The sequence below is a fragment of the Danio rerio genome, chromosome 20 (assembly GCF_052040795.2).
Source record: "Danio rerio strain M-AB ecotype USA chromosome 20, GRCz13ab, whole genome shotgun sequence".
Taxonomy (NCBI): domain Eukaryota; kingdom Metazoa; phylum Chordata; class Actinopteri; order Cypriniformes; family Danionidae; genus Danio; species Danio rerio.
This window is the reverse complement of record NC_141040.1, coordinates 20,903,521-20,916,302: the sequence shown is the minus strand read 5'-3', so window position 1 is coordinate 20,916,302 and position 12,782 is coordinate 20,903,521. Positions and strand designations below refer to the sequence as shown.

The following is a 12,782-nucleotide window of genomic DNA, read 5'->3' as shown; positions in this document are numbered from 1 at the left end:
ATTTTTGCCACGCCCATTATCTCTAACATATGTAATCTGTGGATTTAACTGAAAAACAAACAGAAAGTGCATTTTCAGATTTCAATTACAGATTACAATGAATTATTACAATTAGCTAACAAAATCATATTGTTTTCATTTTTACTTTAAATCCTGTTTTGTTTGTTTTTTTTCCTTATGATGATGCTCAGTTTTCCAGAGATGGGTTACGGCTGGAAGGGCATCCGCTGCATAAAAACTTGCTGGATAAGTTGGCAGTTCATTCTGCTGTGGCGACCCCGGGACTGAGCCGACAAGAAAATGAATGAATGAATGATGCTCAGTTTGAACTTCATCAGATCATCTTGACAACATCTTCATACATCCATTGGTTTGCTGCCATTTTATTGGATAATTACATGGCTCCAGACTGCAAAAAAATGGCTCCTTTTTGTTTATTTTTCAATGCGTGCTAGAGGTGGTGATGGTGACATTCTCTTCCGTATAAGAAACATCAAATATCAAACAAATCAAAAGAGGAACAAAATAGCAGCATTCATTTGAACCACACAACCAATATGTCTGTTTAAAAAAATTCTTAGTAAAATCTAAGAGAGAAAATGTACACTACCCAGTCGTGATCACACAGTCTGTAAGGCCTATAAAACAAGCAGTGCTAGTGTATTGTGTAGCTTGTTTGGTCTTTTTGCTGTTTAATATCTCTCATATTAGGCACTAAACAGTGCTGTGAGATAAGCTGAGCAGTGAGTAATTTAAGCAACCACAAATGTCTGACTTAAAGCCAATTAAGTTAGAGCTGTCATTCTCATCAGCACTGACCCGGAAAATAAGAGAAACATTGTGCAGCAACAATCCAGCTTGAAGGCATTTAAGTCCACAGATCATCAAAACTAACCATGTTTTTTTTGTTTTGTTTTTTTTTCTGTGGTAACACTAACACACTAACATGACCTTAATATTGTTACAAAAGTCTGGCATTTTCATATATATATATATATATATATATATATATATATATATATATATATATATATATATATATATATATATATATATATATATATATATATAGTAGCGAGCCTACTGATGCCACGTCGCCCTGGTCCCGTATTAACCCCAGCTGGCACCTCATCAGCACCGGATCGCTCACAGCTGGACCTCATCAGCCAGAGAGGCATAAAAGTCAACCCCACACAGGAAGAAGTCGAGCTTTACTCTCAGATGACTCCCTGCGCTAACGTTTGTGTCTCTCTGTCTCTCCCACAGCGGACTCCAGCTCGTGACGATCCAACGACCGAATTCTCACTTTCCTTCACCTTCTCCCCTGAGCACCAGAGCACCTTTACCAAGAAGAGCACCATATTTCACCCGTTTCACTTTGTAAATAAAGCACCCTCCGGGGACTTGTTTGTAACTAAACGCGACTGTGTATGTGTTTTCCCTCTGCCTCGCTACAATATATATATATATATATATATATATATATATATATATATATATATATATATATATATATATATATATATACCTGCCCAGTTAACCTAATTAACCTAGTTAAGCCTTTAAATGTCACTTTAAGTTGTATAAAAAGATATTGAAAATATTGGTAACACTTTATAATAACTACATTTACTAAGTATTAGCATCTAGTGAATTCATTATTTGTTAAGCATTACCTCTACATTAATAAACGTTAGTAAGCAGTTAATAACAGCAGAAATACTCTTTTCTTGACTTATAAGTACCTATGATGTGCTTAATAATTGTATTTTTATACTTACTTAATTTAGTAATGAAAAATAAATCATTAACTATCGCATTATTTACTAACCATTTGTATTTAAGAGTAGTTGAAGGTTTTTAATATCATTCAGAATGAGTTAGTAAATGATTAATAAACTATTGAAATAATTTTTTATATATCTTATTATTCTGGCATATACTAATAGTTTACTAAAATGTTAATAAATGCTTCATTTACTCAACTTCATGCAGTTTTGTAACCTAATCTAAAGAGAGGACTATTTATGCTTTATAAATCCCTAAAAAATGACCATTAAAGGCTTGGTATTAAATGAACAATAATCTTTGCAATCTTTTCTAAAAAGACATTACTGTAAAGTTTAAACATTGCTGAATAACAGGAGTGTCAAAATACAATATAAAACTGGATAAAAAACAACAACAATATAATAATTTAACTATAATAAGATGAAATGTTTAAACTCTACAGTGGTTTTATTTTAATAAGGTTACAACAATTTATTTTTCATTTGAAGTACAGCTTCCTTTGTGTGTCTTTAAATGAATAGGGATGGATAATGTCATTTTTCCTGTTTAACTGATTTCACTGAGCCTTTATTTGTCATTTATAAGAGATTTAGAAAGCATAAATAGTCCTCACTTCAGATTAGATCACAAAGCTAGATGAAGTTGAAATTAATAAAGCATTTATTAACATACTTAGTAATCATTAATATATCCCTGAATAATAAGACATATAAACATTTATTTGTAGTTTTATTAATCATTTACTAAATAAAGTAGATATAGAAAATAAATCAATAAATAGTATGAAAGTACTATGTTCATTTTAAATATGTTTTAATGTCAAAAATTTTTAAGTACAAGAATTTGTAGCTGCAGTTATAAACTGCTTACTAAGGCTTATTAATGTAGAGTTAATGCTTAACATTACACTATTTGCTAATGCTTTATAAATTATTTATAGAGTGTAGTTATTATAAAGTGTTACCAAAATATCTAGTAAAATATTGTTTACTCTCATCATGGAAAAGATAAAATAAATCAGTTATTAGAAATGAGTTATTTAAACCATTAAGTTTAAACCATATCTCCATTAAACAGAAATTGGGGTAAAAAAAATAAACGGTGGGCTAAAAATTCATAAAAGTATGATCTTGTATTTTTTTTTCTTGTTTTTTTTTTTTTTTTTTTTAGAGAGAGAAAGAGCTATTACTCCGGGGTTTCTGCTTAGCAGCAAATAAACAAATACTTCTTTATACTCAAAACCAAAAAGCTTTCTATAAAAAATAAATATAATACTGTAGTAGTGAAACAAATAAAAAGAAAAGAACAATTTAGTTTTTATATGGAACTCACACTGTTAGACATTTCTGTAAATTACACAGTTATTTACTGTATTTCACCCAGTGTAATACTGCAAATTCCTTTTACGGTAAATAACTGTATTTACCGTTGCATTATGGGAATTTAGTGTGACGTCGAACAACATATACAGCGAAGTACTGTATTTGTAAAAATTTGTGTATTATACTGTATTTTCCACAACTGCTTCAACGCCACCCTGCGGCGATTCGACTACTCTGCACCACATTTTGCCTTAGGACCCTGGAGCAATTCTGGAGGACAATTTATTAGTGTGCCTGAAGAACATACTGGATTTAACAAACTTTACTCTGGTAAGCTGAGGCAGTGTTTCATTTTACAGAATGTTTTGTGGACGAGAATAGAACAAAGTAAAGTATAAAGTTGGCTATTATTATTTTCTCTGGCTTGGCGTTATTTCGCCCAGTTGAGAAATATATCATCTATTAAGATGTTACCTTTATTTAATTTATTACATTAACACTACTATTACTTTAAATAAGACTGTTTATGACTATTAGCCATTGTTCTCGTCAAATCTTTTTATTTATTTACATAGGAACCGGTGTTGCAGCGGGTTTTGGTTTAGGAGGGAACCAGAGGTATGCAGACAGTTTTGGAGGACACTTAGCACGAGACAACGGTCCGGCAGAGAGTGTTTTCCCCCAGAAGAATATGAATGAAAGACCATCAAATAATCCAGGTAAAAGCGCGTCTGTCTGTGCTGACAACACTCGACATTGATTTGAGCACCTCTATTAGCATTTGTTTGCTCGGCAACATTAGCTGAAGCGATCTTAAAATGGTAATGTTAACTGTTGGCTAAACTGAGCTAAGTTTATACTGAATTGGACTCAAACTCATTTTAACGTGCAACGTTTAACTTATATTGATTTATACTATATATATATTAGATGTTGTGAACTTATTTTTCTCTGGTTTAGAGTAACTTATATCGTTAGCTTGAGAAAATAACATCGCGACGTAACCTATAAGAACGTTAACGTAAATCTACAATATGCATAGAGGTAAAGTTGGTTTTATATTCGCACATTCGTTCATTTAGAAGACTCTAACGTTATACTGTTTACCATGTTACTTTGAATATTCGATCAGAATTAGCATGCCAGTATGACTTGAAATCAACATTAACACTGTTTATTTGACCGTGAGCATGTTGTACTTTGATAGTCGTTAGCTGCTAAAATGATTTCACTATTTAGAGTTTGCAAATAATACTTTTATGAAATTAAATTATTAAGGGGGAAGTCTGAATCTGCTAATATAAAACCAACTTTACCTTTATGCATTATGATAATAACCACCTTTTTGCTATTTATTGTTTGCTAATTATTTTATTATCACAACTCTTGACATTTGGTTTAACATAATTGTTACCATTATATTTTTTTCTGTTTAGATATGGCACGAGCACAGCACCAGGTTTTGTCTGAAGAAACAAACAGCATTTCGGAGGAACATCTTGATCAGCACAGCCTTATGCTTAAAAAATAAGCAAGACCAGTAAGCAACCAAGGTAAACAAATAAAAAAAAAGTTGTGTGGAGGTTGTGGATTGTAGCAAGGTATTCTTATCTGTATTTTTGGCTTTTTTATGGTCTCAATATAGAATACTGGGAGCCTGCCTGTGCAAACTGGACCTCATACAACAGTACGTACACTGTTAGACATTTCTGTAAATTACACAGTTATTTACTGTATTTCACCCAGTGTAATACTGCAAATTCCTTTTACGGTAAATAACTGTATTTACCGTTGCATTATGGGAATTTAGTGTGACGTCGAACAACATATACAGCGATGTACTGTATTTGTAAAAATTCGTGTATTATACTGTATTTTCCACAACTGCTTCAACGCCACCTTGCGGCGATTCGACTACTCTGCACCACATTTTGCCTGAGGACCCTGGAGCAATTCTGGAGGACAATTTATTAGTGTGCCTGAAGAACATACTGGATTTAACAAACTTTACTCTGGTAAGCTGAGGCATTGTTTCATTTTACAGAATGTTTTGTGGACGAGAATAGAACAAAGTAAAGTATAAAGTTGGCTATTATTATTTTCTCTGGCTTGGCGTTATTTCGCCCATTTGAGAAATATATCATCTATTAAGATGTTACCTTTATTTAATTTATTACATTAACACTACTATTACTTTAAATAAGACTGTTTATGACTATTAGCCATTGTTCTCGTCATATCTTTTTATTTATTTACATAGGAACCGGTGTTGCAGCGGGTTTTGGTTTAGGAGGGAACCAGAGGTATGCAGACAGTTTTGGAGGACACTTAGCACGAGACAACGGTCCGGCAGAGAGTGTTTTCCCCCAGAAGAATATGAATGAAAGACCAACAAATAATCCAGGTAAAAGCGCGTCTGTCTGTGCTGACAACACTCGACATTGATTTGAGCACCTCTATTAGCATTTGTTTGCTCGGCAACATTGGCTGAAGCGATCTTAAAATGGTAATGTTAACTGTTAGCTAAACTGAGCTAAGTTTATACTGAATTGGACTCAAACTCATTTTAACGTGCAACGTTTAACTTATATTGATTTATACTATATATATTAGATGTTGTGAACTTATTTTTCTCTGGTTTAGAGTAACTTATAACGTTAGCTTGAGAAAATAACATCGCGACGTAACCTATAAGAACGTTAACGTAAATCTATAACGTTACAATATGCATAGAGGTAAAGTTGGTTTTATATTCGCGCATTCGTTCATTTAGAAGACTCTATACTGTTTACCATGTTACTTTGAATATTCGATCAGAATTAGCATGCCAGTATGACTTAAAAACCAACATTAACACTGTTTATTTGACCGTGAGCTTGTTGTACTATGATAGTCATTAGCTGCTAAAATGATTTCGCTATTTAGAGTTTGCAAATAATACTTTTATGAAATTAAATTATTAAGGGGGAAGTCTGAATCTGCTAATATAAAACCAATTTTACCTCTATGCATTATGCTAATAACCACCTTTTTGCTATTTATTGTTTGCTAATTATTTTTTTATCACATCTCTTGACATTTGGTTTAACATAATTGTTACCATTATATTTTTTTCTGTTTAGATATGGCACGAGCACAGCAGCAGGTTTTGTCTGAAGAAACAAACAGCATTTCAGAGGAAGATCTTGATCAGCACAGCCTTATGCTTAAAAAATAAGCAAGACCAGTAAGCAACCAAGGTAAACAAATAAAAAAAAGTTGTGTGGAGGTTGTGGATTGTAGCATGGTATTCTTATCTGTATTTTTGGCTTTTTTATGGTCTCAATATAGAATACTGGGAGCCTGCCTGTGCAAACTGGACCTCATACAACAGTAAGTACTGTACATCTATTTGTTTCTCAATATATTAACGTTACTTTTAATACAAAATGTGTCACATGTTTAGTTGCTAGCTAAATAAAAAAATCGTTTTCCCTTTTTTATTAAACCATTTAGTAGGTTTTTTTCATCTTTGTTTATAATATTTTTGAGCAGATTGAGGTCTGTCATGGGTCAGACATTTCAAAATACAATAATTAGTATTGGGATACATGCATTTGTCTATGTATTAAATGTCTTTTTCCCCATTTCATGTTGCCTAAATATTTTGTAATAAATAAAATAATACAATTTTTTGTATAAATAATTCCAGAGGATGAAACAAAATGCACAGCAACAACCAGAGTGAGCCAGAAGATAGCAGGAGAAGTAGTGAAGAGAATGACAACCATGAACAACAGTGAGTTATCCTTCTTTCACCAGCTAACTGAGAACTTGGATTAGGTGAGACACTCTCAATAATTGTATCAGTATTCAGTCAGTTTTAGTTTATTAGGAATACATAAAACAAATAGTCTAATCTGTCCTGCAGTGAATCAACCCATCACAAATGCTACAATGTTTTTGTAAAACCTTGTTAGGGAAAAAAATAAACAGGACATTCTGGTTAGTTATCTTTTAAACATGGTAGTGAGCAGGTTATGAGCAGGAGCCAGTTGCTCAGTACCAGCTGAAAACTACCCCAACCTAGCTGCCATGCTTCAAAATAATTAACCAGTATATGATTTATTTTTTTAAACAAGCTTCTTCTATGCTTATGTTAGTCTGTTTGTCCTTATCCAGAGTTCTTCATAATCCTGGACTGGGCCAAATCCTGACCAGATGCTGTGGTGGTCATGGAGGAGTGAATCCTAAAAGACACACGTGATCAATGAGTTTCCGCATTGATCCAATGGGCCAGCCTGACCACCCGCTGGTGAACTTTCAAGCCTCTGGTGCCTAGACTGCGGCCTTGCACAAGTTTGGCTAGAGGAGAACTGGTCGTGCCCAACTGAGCCTGGTTTCACTCAAGGGTTTTTATTCTACACTTTCGTCAGTTGGTGAAGTTTGTTCCATGCCACTGTCGCCACTGGATCACTTGGCTACGATTGGTGGATCGGTGGATTTGCTCTTCAGTGTTTGGACTTTCAGCAGTGACATTTACTGCTTCAATTCTGAAAACTGGACTGAAGCAGCTTCAATTTACAAGAACTTCTATGTTAAGCTGCTTTGACATCATTGATCTACATTGTAAAAGTGCAATAGAAATAAAGATGAATTGCATTTGAACATGTGAATTCAGACCTTGTTGAGCATTTGACACCAGAATTAGTAATATTTTAAAGTTGGGTTGTTTCTGAGTCGGCTAATAGTTACAAATATTTATTTTTCCAACAATATGCAATTCAGAAGTTTAAATTTTTATTGTACATGTATGTTCTAGTGCTTTGTGTGATTTATTTATTTTTAATGTGTTGATTTTATTGCTTAATGTAATTTTCACACATTTTCCTTAAATGCTTTAAGCATTATTAATGTTTTAAAGAATGGAATATTTTGTAATTGTGTCTGGTTTAATGTCAGTAGTACTTAGTACAATTGGTTTTTTTTTTCTCAACAATATGCAGGTCAGACACTTAAATTAGTTTTGTACATGTATGTTAATGTGCTTTGTCATTTTCAATGTTTTTTTTTTCTTAAAATAAAATATTTTGAATGATTGAAATGTAATGTTTTTACACATTTTTAAGCTTGTTTTAAGCATCTCCAATGTTTTAAATAAAGAGTGTTTATTTTGTTAATATTTTGTAATTGTGTCTTTTTTAGGTCTATAGTATTAAAATAATATTAATAAAAATTATATTATAAAATATTTAGGACAAAATTAAAAGGTTTACAGTAGCTAACTGTTAACTTAGGTTTTTACAGTAGTTAACCATTTTCAGACACTACGGTAACATGCTGTAAACGGATTTACAGTTGTATACTGTAAATCTAAAATACAGTAACTTACTGGCAACAGTGTTGCCAGTAAGTTACTGTAAAAACCCTTTGAAATGTCTAACAGTGTACTGTACATCTATTTGTTTCTCAATATAGTAATGTTACTTTTATTACAAAATGTGTCACATGTTTAGTTGCTAGCTAAATAAAAAATCTTTTTCCCTTTTTTATTAAACCATTTAGTAGGGTTTTTTTCATCTTTGTTTATAATATTTTTGAGCAGATTGAGGTCTGTCATGGGTCAGACATTTCAAAATACAATAATTAGTATTGGGATACATGCATTTGTCTATGTATTAAATGTCTTTTTCCCCATTTCATGTTGCCTAAATATTTTGTAATATTAAATAATAAATATTATTATATTAAATAAAATAATAAAAAATTTTGTATAAATAATTCCAGAGGATGAAACAAAATGCACAGCAACAACCAGAGTGAGCCAGAAGATAGCAGGAGAAGTAGTGAAGAGAAAGAACAGTGGGTTATCCTTCTTTCACCAGCTAACTGAGAACTTGGATTAGGTGAGACACTCTCAATAGTTGTATCAGTATTCAGTCTGTTTTAGTTTATTAGGAATACATAAAACAAATAGTCTAATCTGTCCTGCTGTGAATCAACCCATCACAAATGCTTCAATGTTTTTGTAAAACCTTGTTAGGGGAAAAAATAAACAGGACATTCTGGTTAGTTATCTTTTAAACATGGTAGTGAGCAGGTTATGAGCAGGAGCCAGTTGCTCAGTACCAGCTGAAAACTAGCCCAAAAAGTGGACACTCATCTTTCTGAAAATAAAAAAATACTTAAAAATAGATTAAACTGCACTGTTAGACATTTCAAAGGGTTTTTACAGTAACTTACTGGCAACACTGTTGCCAGTAAGTTACTGTATTTTAGATTTACAGTATACAACTGTAAATCTGTTTACAGCATGTTACCGTAGTGTCTGAAAATGGTTAACTACTGTAAAAACCTAAGTTAACAGTTAGCTACTGTAAACCTTTTAATTTTTGTCCTAAGTATTTTAGAATATAATTTTATTAATATTATTTTAATACTATAGACCTAAAAAGACACAATTACAAAATATTAACAAAATAAACACTCTTTATTTAAAACATTGGAGATGCTTAAAACAAGCTTAAAAATGTGTAAAAACATTACATTTCAATCATTCAAAATATTTTATTTTAAGAAAAAAAACATTGAAAATGACAAAGCACATTAACATACATATACAAAACTAATTTAAGTGTCTGACCTGCATATTGTTGAGAAAAAAAAAAACAATTGTACTAAGTACTACTGACATTAAACCAGACACAATTACAAAATATTCCATTCTTTAAAACATTAATAATGCTTAAAGCATTTAAGGAAAATGTGTGAAAATTACATTAAGCAATAAAATCAACACATTAAAAATAAATAAATCACACAAAGCACTAGAACATACATGTACAATAAAAATTTAAACTTCTGAATTGCATATTGTTGGAAAAATAAATATTTGTAACTATTAGCCGACTCAGAAACAACCCAACTTTAAAATATTACAAATTCTGGTGTCAAATGCTCAACAAGGTCTGAATTCACATGTTCAAATGCAATTCATCTTTATTTCTATTGCACTTTTACAATGTAGATCAATGATGTCAAAGCAGCTTAACATAGAAGTTCTTGTAAATTGAAGCTGCTTCAGTCCAGTTTTCAGAATTGAAGCAGTAAATGTCACTGCTGAAAGTCCAAACACTGAAGAGCAAATCCACCGATCCACCAATCGTAGCCAAGCGATCCAGTGGCGACAGTGGCATGGAAGAAACTTCACCAACTGACGAAAGTGTAGGATAAAATCCCTTGAGAGATACCAGGCTTAGTTGGGCACGACCAGTTCTCCTCTAGCCAAACTTGTGCAAGGCCGCAGTCTAGGCACCGGAGGCTTGAAAGTTCACCAGCGGGTGGTCAGGCTGGCCCATTGGATCAATGCAGAAACTCATTGATCACGTGTGTCTTTTAGGATTCACTCCTCCATGACCACCACAGCATCTGGTCAGGATTTGGCCCAGTCCAGGATTATAAAGAACTCTGGATAAGGACAAACAGACTAACATAAGCATAGAAGAAGCTTGTTTAAAAAAAATAAATCATATACTGGTTAATTATTTTGAAGCATGACAGCTAGGTTGGGCTAGTTTTCAGCTGGTACTGAGCAACTGGCTCCTGCTCAAAACCTGCTCACTACCATGTTTAAAAGATAACTTACCAGAATGTCCTGTTTATTTTTTTCCCTAACAAGGTTTTACAAAAACATTGTAGCATTTGTGATGGGTTGATTCACTGCAGGACAGATTAGACTATTTGTTTTATGTATTCCTAATAAACTAAAACTGACTGAATACTGATACAATTATTGAGAGTGTCTCACCTAATCCAAGTTCTCAGTTAGCTGGTGAAAGAAGGATAACTCACTGTTGTTCATGGTTGTCATTCTCTTCACTACTTCTCCTGCCTTCTTCTGGCTCACTCTGGTTGTTGCTGTGCATTTTGTTTCATCCTCTGGAATTATTTATACAAAATTTTTTTATTATTTTATTTATTACAAAATATTTAGGCAATATGAAATGGGGAAAAAGACATTTAATACATAGACAAATGCATGTATCCCAATACTAATTATTGTATTTAGAAATGTCTGACCCATGACAGACCTCAATCTGCTCAAAAATATTATAAACAAAGATGAAAAAAAAACCTACTAAATGGTTTAATAAAAAAGGGAAAAAGATTTTTTATTTAGCTAGCAACTAAACATGTGACACATTTTGTAATAAAAGTAACATTACTATATTGAGAAACAAATAGATGTACAGTACTTACTGTTGTATGAGGTCCAGTTTGCACAGGCAGGCTCCCAGTATTCTATATTGAGACCATAAAAAAGCCAAAAATACAGATAAGAATACCATGCTACAATCCACAACCTCCACACAACTTTTTTTTTATTTGTTTACCTTGGTTGCTTACTGGTCTTGCTTATTTTTTAAGCATAAGGCTGTGCTGATCAAGATGTTCCTCCGAAATGCTGTTTGTTTCTTCAGACAAAACCTGCTGCTGTGCCAGTGCCATATCTAAACAGAAAAAAATATAATGGTAACAATTATGTTAAACCAAATGTCAAGAGTTGTGATAAAAAAATAATTAGCAAACAATAAATAGCAAAAAGTTATTAGCATAATGCATAGAGGTAAAATTGGTTTTATATTAGCAGATTCAGACTTCCCCCTTAATAATTTAATTTCATAAAAGTATTAATTGCAAACTCTAAATAGTGAAATCATTTTAGCAGCTAATGACTATCAAAGTACAACATGCTCACGGTCAAATAAACAGTGTTAATGTTGATTTCAAGTCATACTGGCATGCTAATTCTGATCAAATATTCAAAGTAACATGGTAAACAGTATAACGTTAGAGTCTTCTAAATGAACGAATGTGCGAATATAAAACCAACTTTACCTCTATGCATATTGTATAGATTTACGTTAACGTTCTTATAGGTTACGTCGCGATGTTATTTTCTCAAGCTAACGTTATAAGTTACTCTAAACCAGAGAAAAATAAGTTCACAACATGTAATATATTTAGTATAAATCAATATAAGGTAAACGTTGCACGTTAAAATGAGTTTGAGTCCAATTCAGTATAAACTTAGCTCAGTTTAGCTAACAGTTAACATTACCATTTTAAGATCGCTTCAGCCAATGTTGCCGAGCAAACAAATGCTAATAGAGGTGCTCAAATCAATGTCGAGTGTTGTCAGCACAGACAGACGCGCTTTTACCTGGATTATTTGTTGGTCTTTCATTCATATTCTTCTGGGGGAAAACACTCTCTGCCGGACCGTTGTCTCGTGCTAAGTGTCCTCCAAAACTGTGTGCATACCTCTGGTTCCCTCCTAAACCAAAACCCGCTGCAACACCGGTTCCTATGTAAATAAATAAAAAGATATGACGAGAACAATGGCTAATAGTCATAAACAGTCTTATTTAAAGTAATAGTAGTGTTAATGTAATAAATTAAATAAAGGTAACATTTTAATAGATGATATATTTCTCAACTGGGCGAAATAACGCCAAGCCAGAGAAAATAATAATAGCCAACTTTATACTTTACTTTGTTCTATTCTCGTCCACAAAACATTCTGTAAAATGAAACACTGCCTCAGCTTACCAGAGTAAAGTTTGTTAAATCCAGTATGTTCTTCAGGCACACTAATAAATTGTCCTCCAGAATTGCTCCAGGGTCCTC

General features: G+C 32.7%; 2 long non-coding RNA genes across 3 annotated transcripts; one reads left to right on the top strand and one right to left on the bottom strand.

Moving 5' to 3' along the window:
• Positions 1-3,374: 3,374 nt before the first annotated feature.
• LOC147839123 (uncharacterized) lies at positions 3,375-8,272 on the top strand. Its single transcript, XR_015518300.2, has 9 exons — positions 3,375-3,443; positions 3,689-3,832; positions 4,550-4,666; positions 4,759-5,128; positions 5,374-5,517; positions 6,236-6,352; positions 6,444-6,485; positions 6,805-6,891; positions 7,275-8,272. It is a non-coding gene; the product is annotated as an uncharacterized LOC147839123 (long non-coding RNA).
• A 1,367-nt stretch (positions 8,273-9,639) lies between these two features.
• On the bottom strand, positions 9,640-12,396 carry LOC147839122 (uncharacterized). 2 transcript variants are annotated; one of them, XR_015518272.1, is made up of 5 exons: positions 12,316-12,396; positions 11,486-11,602; positions 11,352-11,393; positions 10,944-11,030; positions 9,640-10,559 (listed from the first exon to the last, which is right to left on the bottom strand). It is a non-coding gene; the product is annotated as an uncharacterized LOC147839122 (long non-coding RNA). The 2 variants fall into 2 exon arrangements; XR_015518271.1 differs by lacking the exon at positions 9,640-10,559 and having other exon boundaries at positions 10,895-11,030.
• Positions 12,397-12,782: the final 386 nt, after the last annotated feature.